The 14,433-nt window shown below is 41.0% G+C and overlaps 1 protein-coding gene across 3 annotated transcripts in view; it reads right to left on the reverse strand.

The window, feature by feature from the left end:
* Window positions 1-14,433, reverse strand: part of LOC122540007 (myosin light chain kinase, smooth muscle-like) — a 93,622-nt gene that overhangs the window by 71,756 nt on the left and 7,433 nt on the right. The window lies entirely within an intron of this gene.

The raw sequence follows: 14,433 nt of genomic DNA on the forward strand, positions 1-14,433 counted from the left end.
CTGGCAGTACTCCTGTAGACAACGAGGACATAAAAATTAAGGCCAATGGCTCTGCAATCTCCTCCCTTGCTTCCCAGAGAATCCTAGGATAAATGCCATCAGGCCCAGGGGACTTATCTATTTTCACCTTTTCCAGGATTTCCAACACCTCTTCTCTACATACCTCAAAGCCATCCATTCTACTTAATTGTGACTCAGTACTCACATTGACAACCATGTCCTGTTCCTGATTGAATACTGACGAAAAGTATTCATTCAGTGTCTCCCCAATCTCTTCCGCCTCCACACGCAACTTCCCACTACTATCCTTGACTGGACCTATTCCTACCCTAGTCATTCTTTTATTCCTGACATACCTATAGAAAGCCTTAGGGTTTTCTCTAATCCTACCAACTAAGGACCTTTCATGTCCCCTCCTTGCTGCTCTTAGCTCTCTCTTCAGGTCCTTCCTGGCTACCTTATAACTCTCAATCGCCCCAATTGAACCTTCATGCCTCATCTTTACATAGGCCGCCCTCTTCCCTTTAACAAGGGATTCCAATTCCTTATTATACCACGGCTCCCTCACACGACCCTTTCCTCCCTGCGTGACGGGTACATACTTATCAAGGACACTCAATAGTTGCTCCTTGAACAAGCTCCACATATCAATTACGCCCTTGCCTTGAAGCTTACTTTTCCAAGCCACACATCCTAAGTCATGCCTCACCGCATCATAATTTCCCTGCCCCCAGCTATAACTCTTGCCCTGTAGTGCACACTTATCCCTCTTCATCACTAGAGTAAAAGTCACCGAATTGTGGTCACTGTCCCCAAAGTGCTCACCTAGAATTGGAACTCCAATCTCAAGAAAACTGGAATTGGCTCTCCTTTATCTTTGATTATGTTAGCCAAGTTTAAAGTGTGAAAGTTACATGCTAAAGATTAAAATTTTAAAGAACTATTGCAACTGAAAACAAATTAAAAGCAAATGAGGGGAACAGCAACTGCTCCTCACTGGGTGTATCAGCCACCAGTACACAGCCCCCAGCACAGATTAAGTAGAGCCTAACTTCAATAAAGCAGTTTACTTTTCCAAGTACTGATGCTAAATTCCCATGGCTCAAAATCCCTTCTTCCCATACCATGCTTTGAATGCCGCGTTTAACTCACTAATCTGCTTGGCCCTATGCCAACTGGCACATTACAATCTAGAGTTAGTTAGAAACAAAGACAGAAATTGCTGGAAAAGCACAGGAGGGTTGGCAGCATCTGTGGAGAGAAAGCAGAGTTAACCTTTCGGGTCCGGTGACCCTTCCAGAAGATATTAGTCAAAGTGAGGGATTCTTGAACACGGAAGGCTGTAGAAGCCATTCAGCATATTCAAGGCTGAGAGAGACAGATTTTTAATCAACAATTAAATCAAGGCTATAGAAAATAAAAGAGGGAAGAGATATGGAGAATGATCAGATCAGTCATGATCCGATTGCGCGATGGAAAATAACTAATGGGCTGAATGGCTTATTTCTGAGCCTACATTTTATGCTCTTGCCTGCCCCACTCCAAAGTTCCTCTCCAGCCATATCCTTCAGTGGGTACAATGTTTGAAATTCCTGGGCATGGCTGCACAGAATCACATCTATTCCCCTCACTTACAAGTCCCTCTCACCATCACAATCCGCTTCACATCCCCCTCCCCACTTGAAATGATATCCTTTACTACAGTCAGTCAGCTCATCCTCCTTGCAATCCTCACCTTGTCCACACAGGTAGCAATCACCTGTTGTTTGATTGGCTAAACTCAGGGGCTAAGGCTCCTCCATCACGAACATTCCTGCTTGACTGTGTTGCTTCCTGACCACTGGCTACCTCTAAGGGTTTGCCAAATGAAAACGATTAAAGAGTCTCCTGGACTCTTTAATTGCATTCCCCAGATTCCCAAATGCGGCACTCAGTACAGCACCACCCTGCTACTTCTAACCAAATTCATTTAGTTATTTAGTGAATTTGTTCATGGCTTACACAGCTAAAGTAATATCAATAGAAACCAAAATAATATATTAGTAACACAGACTAATTAAAAAAAAGCACCTTTTTCCCCACTTGCGAAACAAATTCACTACTGGGAACTCCATCTGCCGCTTACTCAGGCACAGCCTCCGGAACCAGTGCCCCTTGCTGGCCCAAAGTTGAATTTTGCTTGCACTCCTTGATGTCACAGTCCAACAAATGCTGAAGGACGTCAAGAGCATTCATTCCCACCACCCAGAGCTGTGGAAATGGGCTCTTTTGCCTATGTTTGGACCAATGCTGTAAAAAGGTCAGGAGCTGACTGGCCAGGCAGAATCCAACCTGAACAATGAGCAGATTAACATCGACTGTAAGTGCAATTAAGCATACTCTCGATAGATTTTGCCGATTGCGAGGAGGCTGATGCAGCAATTTGGCTTTGTCCTACTTTGTATGGGCTCCTCGACACTAATGCACTTTCCTTTCTCTTTATTCTTTAATGTAGTGGGGGCTTTGCATTAATTGCCATCGCTGATTGCCCTGCTTAACCGTTGAGAAGGCAGAAGGATCATCACTGCTGTGATTATTGCTGTAGATCTGGAGTCTGCTATGAGGTAGATGATCAAATTGGATGGAAGAACAAATTTGATGGGATAATGGCCTACTCCTACATTCTTAAGTTGGCCAGGCTAGGTAAGAATGGCAGGTGTCCTTCCTTCATACTGAACTAATTAGCAAGTTTGAATATTCAATGACAGTTTCATGATCTAGCGATCAGATCCAGAATTTCCTCATTGAATTGAAATTTCACCAGTTCTCATGGTGGGGTGTGAACCAAATTCCCACAGCACTTGCCTGCACCTCTGGATTACTAGTCCAGAGACATTATCAATACACCGTCATCTGCTGACAAAGTACTTTATAAAGACCCTAATCTGGGATAGTGGTGTCAAGGCCTGAAGTGTACTACAGGCCCACTCCTGAGAAGCTCACTATAATGCAAGGCTTGGACCTGACTCCCGATCCAAGTTCTACCTGCATTATAAAAATGCAGTGGCAGCAAAGAGAACAAAATGCAGCAATACTACAAGTTATAAGCTAGATGAAACTTCAACATTAACATCCTTGAAGTACAACTATGTAAAAATATCAGATCTATGCTTCCATAATAAAAAAGGGGAGGGAAAGAGCATTCAAATGTAAATAGAGTAGTTTAATAAGGGCACAGGCTGCAGTTCAAGGAAGCAGCTCAATACTCCCTTTCTCTAGGGTATTTAGAAGTTAATTAATGTTGGCCTAGACAGCGACACCTACCGGCCATGAATAAATCAAACAAAGACCACTACACCCAGGTATAGGAAGGATATTATTATACTGGAGAAGGTTCAAAAGAGATTTACCAGGATGCCGCCAGGTATGGAAAGTTTGAGTTATAAAGAAAGGCTGGAACTTTTCTTTAAACTGGAGTGTAGGAGGTTGAAAGGTGACCTTATAGAAGTTTACAAAATCATGAGGGGCACAGGTACAGTTAATGTAGTTGTCTTTTCGCTAGGGTGGGGGATTTCAAGATTACAGGACACATATTTAAGATGAGAGAGGGAAGATTTTAAAAAGACATGGGGGGAGTCATTTTTTTTTAAACACAGCGGATGGTTTGTGTGTGAAATGAACCTTTAGAGGAAGTGGTGGATGTAGGCACAATTACAATGTTTAAAAGACATTTGGATAAGTCCATGAACAGGAAGGGTTTGGTCAGAAATGGGCCAGGAGCAGGTAGGTGGGACTAGTTTAGTTTGGGATTATGGTCGGCATGGACTGGTTGGACCAAAGGGTATGTTTCTGTGCTAGATGACTCTATGATTCTATAACACAGATTAACTGATGAAAGGGTTAGCATGTCTATACCTGTCGATCAAAACACTCAATTTGTGCTACGTCAATACTGCAAGAGTTCAACAAAATGCCTGAAATAAGCTCAAGGAAGAGAGAGAGGACACAGTGTGAATGGATAACGTTCTAACACAAGGAGTCATGCTGATAACTAGACAATCAACCAGATGAAACACTCCCAGCAGAAACAAACAAGGAAATGAGCACAAATCTAAACAATAAACATGTTTGTTACGAAACTGCAGCAGATCAAAGTGGAGTGTTCAATGGAACATTCCACTTCCTGATCTTCTTACACATTTTATCTTCACTTAAATCCAGCCTTCTGGAATTTTCAAAAGAGCTTATTCAACTGTAAGAAAAATCTGACCACGTGTCCTCCAAAATCTCTTTAATGGTTGAGAAACATGTTCTTGTAAAACAAAATAATTTACTGGTTCCAACAACCTCGCTCTTCCCTGGCATTCACATTCATTGGATCAGAGTTAAAGGAACAAACTGTTAAGAAAATTATTATTCACTTAAAAGCTTTTAAAAAGAAAAAAAATAGGAGGCCAAGTGGCGCATGACAACACCAATACAGCAATTCAAATATTCATTCCTCATATGCTGCATTTATTTATATTCAAACACTTACGCTATATCATTGGAGATATTTTCTAATCAACCTGTTCAGAGATGTTACTGCACAGCTTTGAAGCAGGTGGGGCTTGAACCCAGGCCTCCTGCCTCAGAGGTAGGAACACTACCACTGAATCCATCACCCTTCAGGGTAATGCATTCAAGGTTTTAGTAATTCAACACCTAATTTTGTTTTTCTGCATGGCATTTCAGCTCACAACTTGCTTAAAAAAGTTCCTAACATTGCAAAAGTAAACAGGCTTTAAATGTTTAGAAGGTCAGATAGTATGTGTGGTGACAGAAACAGAATTGACATTTTAGATCAATACTCTAGTGTTAGATTTATTCTTATTTTCACTTTCTGGTTCTTCTGCCAATCATACTGTTCAAATCTTCCAGGCGCCACATCATCAGAGCTCTGATATAGAATGGAGGACATTGGTCGTGACCCTGCAGCAGCCCTAATGGAAATCGCCCGGAATGCTTCAACTTTCAATTCCATGGCTCCCCACAATCTTTTGGAAAAGTCTTTGACTCTGAGGTCATGTTAGAGCTCAAATACTGCTGCAACACACATTCAAAAAGATCCCTAGGAAATGTCAGATTGAGTAAAATCTTATCTAACGCCTTGGTAACTTCTCAACTGACTAGCTCTAGCTCTCAACACATCCTAACCAGATTGCCACCCAACACTTTCATGGCCACTCTATCAAATCTCCCCTTAATTTCCATTGCTCTAAAGAGACCAACCTCAAGTTCTTCAACCACTCCCTATAATAGGCTTAGTTGAGGCCTGGTTCCATCTAGAAAATCTTAGCACCCTTTCTGAATGATGATCTTTGCAAAATGAAGTGTCAAGGATTAATAGCAATACTCCAGCTGAGAACCAGCCAGTATTTGTAGCAGAGGTTTAGCAGAAGGACTTGCCACTGCAACCAAACCCTCAACTAATAAAGCCCGAAATCTCATTATGCTTTTAAGCAAATGTCTTCAACTTGGCCTAGCTTCTTCAAAGATTTTTGTACATATGACATCAAGCATCTGTTTCTGCAGGACTTTAGAATCATAGAATCCCTGCAGCATGGAAAGAGGCCATTCAGCCCGTCGAGTCTGCACCAATCCCCTGAAGAACATCCCACCCAGACTCAGCCCCTTACCCAATCCTCTTTTAAACCACACTTATCATGGCTAATCCACCTGGCCTGCACATCCCTGGACATCACGGGCAATTTAGCAAGGCTAATCCATCCATATCGCAAACAGCTTCCAATTCCGATAAAAAGGTCATTGACCTGAATATTAAACATATTTCTCTCTGCACAGATGCTGCCTAATCTGCTGAATGTTTCCAAAAACTATATTTATGACTGATGACACCACTCAGTTTGCAAACGTCATCAGGTGAAAGGGCATGCAAACCAAGTGTTCCTTTACCAATGATATACTCTGTACTGAATCTCACTGCTTTTTCACAACTCCTAATTTGCAAGTACATGTTTAGACAATTGAGGATAGCCTGAAGCAGCAATGTAATTTCACCATTATAGAGTGATGTTTACCTCAGTGTTTGCAATAATTAAATAAATATTTTCACTTCTAAGTGATGCTATTCAAATGAATGGACACACACACACACACACCCTCATTACCAGCATTTGGCAACTGTGTGAGTTCCAGGATTTTGACCTATTGACATCAAAGGATAGCGGTAAGCTTGGAGGGGAACTTGTAGGTGATGGTTTTCCCATGTATCTGCTGTTTTTGTCCTTCTAGATGGAAGTGGTCGTGGATTTGGAAGATGCAGTCTGCCGTGCATCTTGTCAATAGTATACACTGCTGCTATGGAGCATTGGTGTGCAAGTAGTGAATATGGACACGGTGCCAAACAAGCGGGTTACTTTTCTCCGGGTGTGTCAATCGTTTTGAGTATTGTTGAAACTGCAACCATCCAGGGAAGTGGGGAATATTCAATCACACTCCTGATTTGGCTTTGTAGATGGTGGACAGGCTTTGGGGAATCTTCAGGGAGACAATAGCCTTGTGATATTATTTCTGGACTGTTAATCCAGAGACCCAGGTAATGTTCTGGGGGCCCCAAGTTCGAATCTCGCTATGGCAGATGGTGGAATTTGAATTCAATAAAAATCTGGAATTGAGAGTCTAGTGATGACCATGAATCCATTGTCAATTTTTGGAAAAACCCATCTGGTTCACTAATGTCCTTTAGGGAAGGAAACTGTCATCCTTGCCTGGCCTGGCCCCATGTGACAGCAGACTCTTAAACTGCCCTCTGGCCAATTAGGGATGAGCAATAAATGGACTGCAACACCCTCATCCCATAAATGACTTTTTTTAAAGAGTCAGGTGGTGAGTTACTCACTGCAGGATTCCTAGCCTCTGACCCACTCAAAGCTACAATATTTACATGGCAAGTCCAGGCAGCCCCAGGATATTAAATATAAAGGGTTCAGTGATGACAAACCACTGAATATCACGAGTCAATGGTTTAGATTCTCTATTGTTGGAAATGACCATTGTCTGGCAGTTGTGTGGCACAAATATTACTTGCTGCTTTTTAACCCAAACCCAGATATTGTCCAGGTCTTGTTGCATTTGACATTCCTGATGAAGAGCTTATGCCCTAAATGTTGACTCTCCTGCTCCTTGGATGCTGCCTGACCTGCTGTGAATTTCCAGTGTGACACTTTTCGACTCTGACTCTCCAGCATCTGCAGTCCTCACTTTCTCCCTGAATTTGGACATGGACCGCTTCAGAACTAATATTGCTGAACATTGGGAATCATGAGTGAACATCCCTGCTTCTAACCATTTGATGGAGGGAAAGTCATCGATGAAACAGCTGAGGATGGTTGGGCCTAAGATACTCCCCCCCCCCCCCCTAGGAACTGAACAGCCCTTGTGGTGCAGTGGCAGAGTCAAAAGGTGTGCAAGAACATCTCTGAACAGGTGGAGTAGAAAATACCTACTTCTGAAAAGATATATCTTAGAGATGATATAACCACAACCATTGATATAGTAAAAATATGATGGAATTAAAAATTGTGTTAGGGTTTAACACACAACGCTGCAAAAATGCAATGTAGAGTTGCTGTAGTAATCCAACAGGTTCAACAAACAATGGATTGCCGTGCACAATTCTAAGCATTTCACACCAGTCAGATAAAGTGTTCTAGTTTCTTTACCACACCTAAATCACCAGGAATGTTTCATTCAATATACACAAAGGGCATTAGGTTAAACAGACAGAGGTGCATCACACTCTCTTCTCAATGGGAGGCATTTTAACCAGAGTGCTAGTGTGGAATTCAGCAAGTCTGGAAATGCCACAGAGCTAAGCGACAGATTAACAGACTCTTGTGGATTTTTCTCTCTTGGTCTCTTCGAGAGGAGAAGAATGACCACACTGAAGGAAATGTTTGTTGTAAACAGATGCAATTTGCAATGTAAGACACTGAAGTATCCTGCAGTGTCATGACTATATTTAATCACATTGTCCCATGAATTGTTACATTAGCATTGCACTGCATTCATAAAATCTGACAGTGTAACTAAATTTCTGAAAAGAATAAAGTCTATTAATAAAATAAAACTGAAACCAATAGCTTGCAATCAGCACATTTTCAAAAGAGTTTTCACTTCGGAGTAACATTTGTATCAGTGGGAAGCGTATGTCAGGACATCATAAGAATGTCATAACAAAAACAACAAAATTGCTGGAAACACACATGGGTAACATCAGAGTGCTGATGGAACTTCTGAAACATTAATTCCATTTCTCTCAGCACAGCTGCTGCCCGTCCAGCTGAGAATTTTCAGTAGCTTTTACAAAGGCATCCACAGTATCTTGCTTTTGGGTCTATGCTTCTTTCAGTTAGTCATAGTGAAAGTAAGAGATTCTGTCAGCAAACAGACCAAGCCTAATGTCTCAGCTTAAAAAAATAATATCTCCACACTTGCATTTTACACTCCTGCCCAGCCTTGGTAACTTTTGAAACCATTGCTAGTTAAGAATCTATCTTCATCTCAATATAACAAAGAATACGTTAGGTGAAATGTACTTCTAAAAAAAAAATTAATAATCTTGAAGGGGTGCAGAAAGGATTTACAAGGATGTTGCCGGGGTAGGACGGTTTGAGCAATTGGGAGAGGTCAAATAGGCTGGGGCTATTTTCCCTGTAGTGTCAGAAGCTGAGGGGTGATCTCAGAGAGGTTTCTAAGATCATAAGGGGCATGGATAGCATGAATAGTCAAGTCTTTTTCCCAGCTTAGAACTAGAGGCCATAGGTTTATGGTGAGAGGAAAGATTTAAAAGGGACCTAAGGGGCATATTTTTCATGCAGAGTGTGGTGCATGTATGGAATGAGCTGCCAGAGCACTTGGAGCTGAGTACAATTATAAAATTTCAAAGTTTTCTGAATCGGAATATGAATATGAAGCGTTTAAGAGGGATAAGGGTCAAATGGGCAAATGGGACTAGATTAATTTAGGACATCTGGTCAGCATGGGTATGTTGGACCAAAGGGTCTGTTTTCATTCTGTACAGTTCTAATGGTCTAATCTCCTTTAATCTTAAATTCAAACAAATCTGGAGAAAGATGAGAAACAAAAGCTGTACAAGTTATGTGGATTGGCCGTGCTAAATTGCCCATTGTGTCCAAGTTAGGAGGATTAGCCATGGGAAATCAGGGTTACAGGGATAGGGTGATGGAGTTGGGTGCTCTTCAGAGGGTCAGTGTGGACTCAATGGAGCAGATGACCTGCTTCCACATTTTAGGGTTTCTATGATTAAGATGTTTATGAAAAATGGATCTTCTCCCATACCACTTCATTCAATATGTTTGACATTCAACTGACAACGATGGGGAAGATCCAGAAATATCCACCAGGTTCATTTATCTGCTCCACGTTCATTACAAGATAGTTAGTCCCAATACTAAATCAAAAGGGAGTGAAAAAGTTAAAAGAGAATTTGAAGTTGAGAAGAAAGATAATAATTGATAAAACTGAAAATTTGAAAAGCAGCATGTTGGAGATGCACAAGTGGTCAGTCGGCATCTAAAAGGGAAGTGCAAATTAACGTTTCGCATGGGGATTATGATTGGTTTGATCAGAGAAGATAGAAAACTCCCAGCTACTTCATCCTGCCATTGTTGCAGCAAGTTCCCACTGGGCAAAGCCAAGACTCTACACATAGGGCAATCACGCAGTCTCTTCCCTTTGTCGATGTTCAGTTGTGTTTCTGGCATTGTGTTTAACTTGTTTACTATGAAGTGAGTGAGTTACAAGCAAGTAATTAAAACAAATGATAGCACAAAAGTTCAACCAACATAGAACTGGTACTTAAGAAGCAACTGTTTCACACCTTATCAAAATTTCATAATGGCTGTCTTTATGATAGATATCTATCATTCAAAACTATGGAGAGGACAGGAAAAAATAATTACGTAATATAAGGCACTGAGACTGTGGAGCTGCTGGTACATCTTTGGTCATTCGAGGTGGACATGCATCGGTATGCCTTGAGAAAGAATAGACCATTGTATAAATTTCATTAGTTAGACATCCAAACACTGCTGGTCTATTAGTAACAGGAAGTTCAGAAATTTCCATGAAGGAAATACACTTCTTATTTCCTGGCTCTCCCTTACTTAGGGTGATGATGCTTTGAGTTTCTGTTGGATTGATCATGGAGTTTCTCATCTAAAGCATGGTGCTCAATGTCTATTTGACCTCTAAGTTTAGAGAAAGCAGGAAAAGGCGACTTCAAACCATGCTCACCTCACTGGGTGAGCATTCACAGTTGCTGGCAAACAAATGGAAGCTCTACCACAGCCTCCAACCTGGTACTTGACATTCACCAAAGTAAACATGTTAAGAAATGGGCTCTCAATGTCTGAATGGTCTGTTACTGACAACAATACCATTTGTTCTAATCAATTAAATTCAATTAACCACTTTTAACTCAACATGAACCAAATTTATGTTGAATAGAATTTATACCAGCAATTAAAGTCTGTACTTCCTATAAATAATGAATTCTGCAAAGGATAAAAGTTGTATATCCAATGCAATTTTTTTATATAACGTAAAACTCCAAGCTTATTTTGTTTATTTTGCAAAAGCATTGGCCTGAAAATTACCTGCTATTTTAAAGTACAAACAATTTTCATCAGTCTGAAGCTTTCCAATTGTTCTTTGATATTGAAAACAATTCTTTGAATTGTTCCTCACTTTGACTCTGAAATTGAACTTTTGGCTTTTTTAATTCAGCCTTTTATAACTTCCATCATTGTAACACAGTCAAATTGATCAGAAACCACACTGAACTGCTGCAAAAACCACATTATGTACTCAGTAACTGCAAAAATGAGTTACTCAAAACACCTTTTCTAACAGTTTCCAGCAAGCAAAGCTTTTTTTTAAGTCAAAGAGTTAGCAGAATCAGGAACTCTCATGTAAACCACTTAATTGCAAAAAACTCCGTTTTAACACTTCCCCATGTTTTTGCCTGCTTGCTTCCTGTTTGTATGATGTTTCCCGGTATGAGCAATCACCTCAGTTACAAAACAGTGGATAAGTGCCCTGTTCCTAAGCCTCAATTTCTCCGATTAGGTAGGGCTGGCCTGTGGTAACTTCTGTACATTGTTCCTCACTCTCAGTTGGTGGGTAGGAGAATGAAGCAATTTAAGTACTGGTTCAATTAGTCTCTGATGGTAAAGCAGTCATAAGCTTGCCAACTGGGATATATGAATCAAAAATACCCAGCAATACCACCACAAAGTGGCATTAGGCTTACAACCCTCAAAACTTTGTCTACTTGAACTCCAAGTGCGCTCTTATCTTGCACCCCCTTTTAAATTGGATCTTGCAGTTTATCAGCTGTTAATATTCAAATCTCAATGCACTGCTAAAGAATAGTAACAACTGATCTAATGAATACCTTAACTTTATTTAACAAATATGACAACATCTTACTGAAGGCCCACCTACCATGAGAACAAAATCACGTGACACTGTCACTTCTTATGATATATACTGTTTTATTAGAATATTAGCCAGACTTATCACACTCTCTTCAGCTCCCCAACAAAATGTATCACTTCACATTCGACCTCATTAAATTTTCTCCGCGATTTGTTGGCCAATTTCACCACATGTATGCCTTTGGTCCCCTAAAGTTTGATCTTTCCAAGTCACACTTTGCTACATTTACTGGTTTCACATCAAATGTGAACTCTGAAATAATCTCATTTCACAAAATTCTGGGTCATTAATACATATGAAAAAAATCAGAAATCACCCTCATACTGAACCCTGGGGATTACCAATGCAAGCATACTGTAAGAATGGAAACAACTATTGTTTTCTGTCCCTTAGTCAATGTTGCATTCAGACCAGCACTGCCTCTTTCATCCCATGTGCTTCAATTCACAAACTAATTGATCACATTACAATTTGTCAAAAACCTTTGGGAAGTCCAAATGAGCAATGTCTGCACTACATTCATCAACTTTTTCCATTCCTTTGAAGAACTGGAACAAGTTACTCAAATATGATTTTGCTTTCCAAATCACTGAGGCTTTCTTTAATTAGCCCACAATTTATCATGTGGTATTTCATTTTATTCTGGAACATTTGTCTTTCAAAAGATCCTTCACAGGAGGCTCCCAAACACTGAGGATGTCACCTAGACAGGAGACGAAACATCTGCAACACAAATTCCCAGCTCGGCGAACAGAACCACAACATCCTTAAAAAATGTTCATGGTTTTCTTCCCTTTTTAGACATGGTCTAACATTTACAATCTGCTCAGGTTCAGGTTAGTACAGGTTGATCAGCATTGTAGAACCGTATCCCCAAAAGGAGACACTAGGTGATGGCCTGGTAATATTAATGCCAGACTCTTAATCCACAGGCCCAGGTAATGTTCTGGGGACCCAGGTTCAAATCCTGTCATAGCAGATGGCTGAATTTGAATTCAATAAAAATCTAGAATTAATAGTCTGATGATGACCATTGTTGGAAAAACCCATCTGGTTCACAATGTCCTTTGGGGAAGGAAAGTGCCATCCTTACATGGTCTGGCCTACATATAACTCCAGACACAGCAATGTGGTTGACTCCTAACTTCCCTCTGGGATGGGCAATAAATGCAGGCCTAGCCAGTGATGCCCTCAACCCGTGAATTAATTTCTTACAAAATGAGGAGTAAGACTATATGGCTTGGAAAGGGTGGACGCTAGGAAATTGTTTCCGTTAGGCGAGGAGACTAGGACCCATGGACACAGCCTTAGAATTAGAGGGGGCAAATTCAGAACAGAAATGCGGAGACATTTCTTCAGCCAGAGAGTGGTGAGCCTGTGGAAGTCATTGCCGCGGAGTGCAGTGGAGGTCGGGACGCTAAATGTCTTCAAGGCAGAGATTGATCAATTCTTGATGTCACAAGGAATTAAAGGGCTACGGGGAGAATGTGGGTAAGTGGAGTTGAAATGCCCATCAGCCATGATTGAATGGCGGAGTGGACTCGATGGGCCGAACGGCCTTACTTCCACTCCTATGTCTTATGGTCTTATATGCCCTTTTTGCATAGGACACTTAAGATTTCAAATGGATTCCAATCTTTTCACGAGTTAATTTTTTTCCTGATGTGATAAAAGACTTAGGAGGCCATTCACCAATCTGTTGTTCAATTTGATCCTATTTCTCACCCATATATTGCACCTTAATGACACCCTTCAAAGCTAATTTTCACATTTACACTGATGATATTCACCTTAGCACCATTCTCCAGACTCCTCACTGTTGGTAAATTAACAAATTGCTTATCGAATATCTAGTACTGGATGTGAAGTTATCTTTAACTAAACAATGGGAAGACTGAATTGTCTTCAGTCCTTGTAGGAAAGCTCACTACCTAGTCATTGGCTCCACCCCCCTCATTGGCAGACATGAGGACAACAATATATTCAGAATATTGGTGTGATATTTCACTTTATGAGGATGTGTCTGGAAGCTCATTTTTAAGACTGGCTTTGCACTTTCCTCAGCTCATCTATTGCTGAAACTCTCACAAATGTCTTCATTACCTCGATTAACCTTCGACCAGAAAATGTAGCAATATGGCTACTAGAGCAAATCAAATGCTAGGAACTCTGGCGAGAATCATAGAATCCCTACAGTGTGGAAACAGGCCATTCGACCCAACAAGTCCACATCAACTCTCTGAAGACTAACCCACCCAGACCCATTGCCCCTACCCTATTACTCTACATTTACCCCTGACTAATGCACCTAACCTTCACATCCCTAAACACTATGGGCAATTTAACATGGCCAATTTATCTAACCTCAGATTGAGAGGGGAAATCGGACCACCCGGATTAAGCCAACGTAGGCACAGGGAGAATGTGCAAATTCCTCACAGACAGTTGCCCAAGGCTGGAATCGAATCCAGGTCCCTGGCACTATGAGGCAGTAGTGCTAACCACTGCGCCACCATATTTTCACAAACCTGTTCACCATCTACAGGACCCAAGCCAGGAATGTGATGGAATACTCTCCACCTTTTTTTAAACATATTAACCAGGATGAAAAAGTCGCTGGCAAGGCAGCATTTAATGTCTATCCCTAATTGCCCAGAGTGCATTTAAGAGTCAACTACATTGCTGTGGGTCTGGAATCGCATAAAGGCCAGACCAGGTAAGGATGGCAATTTCATTCCAGAAAGGACATTAGTTAACCAGATGGGTTTTTCCTGACAATCAGCAATGGATTCTTGGACATTAAGCCCTTAATTCCAGATTTTTTAAAACTGAACTCAAATTCCACCATCTGCCATGGCAGGGATTTGAACCTGCCAACCCCAGAACGATATTAGAGTCGCTGGACTAACAGTCTAGCGATAATACCAC

The sequence above is a fragment of the Chiloscyllium plagiosum genome, chromosome 33 (assembly GCF_004010195.1).
Source record: "Chiloscyllium plagiosum isolate BGI_BamShark_2017 chromosome 33, ASM401019v2, whole genome shotgun sequence".
In the NCBI taxonomy this organism is placed as follows: Eukaryota; Metazoa; Chordata; class Chondrichthyes; order Orectolobiformes; family Hemiscylliidae; genus Chiloscyllium; species Chiloscyllium plagiosum.